Source organism: Borostomias antarcticus (assembly GCF_949987555.1).
Source record: "Borostomias antarcticus genome assembly, chromosome: 3".
NCBI classification, from domain to species: Eukaryota; Metazoa; Chordata; class Actinopteri; order Stomiiformes; family Stomiidae; genus Borostomias; species Borostomias antarcticus.
Genome location: NC_140236.1, coordinates 27928847 through 27929225, shown reverse-complemented (window position 1 = coordinate 27929225; position 379 = coordinate 27928847).

Below are 379 nucleotides of genomic sequence, written 5' to 3'. Positions count from 1 at the left end.
TAAATTCAATAACTGACATAGAACCACCAGGTAACCGCATTTTTACATAGCTTCTATAACATCCAGTGACAAAATACTGTCCACACCAAGGCTTGAACTTGCAACCTTCGGGGTGATAGCCAGATGCATTATCCACTCGGCCACCGCTAACCTGGGAAATCTGTGGAGTCTTTTTGTTTTGATGTTCTGGGACCACTGCCTCTTGTGGTAGCAACATAGAACTGCAGGTCAACAACCCGACGGAGGCACAAATCAGCATTCGCTTTTCATGGTGCGACGGCTTACGCCTCGCACAAAAAATCTTATTGATGTATTTTAAAGAGAACCTCAGTAGTTGGACAGGGCCTGTTGCTTTGGAAAGGAAGTTAAGGGTTGAGTT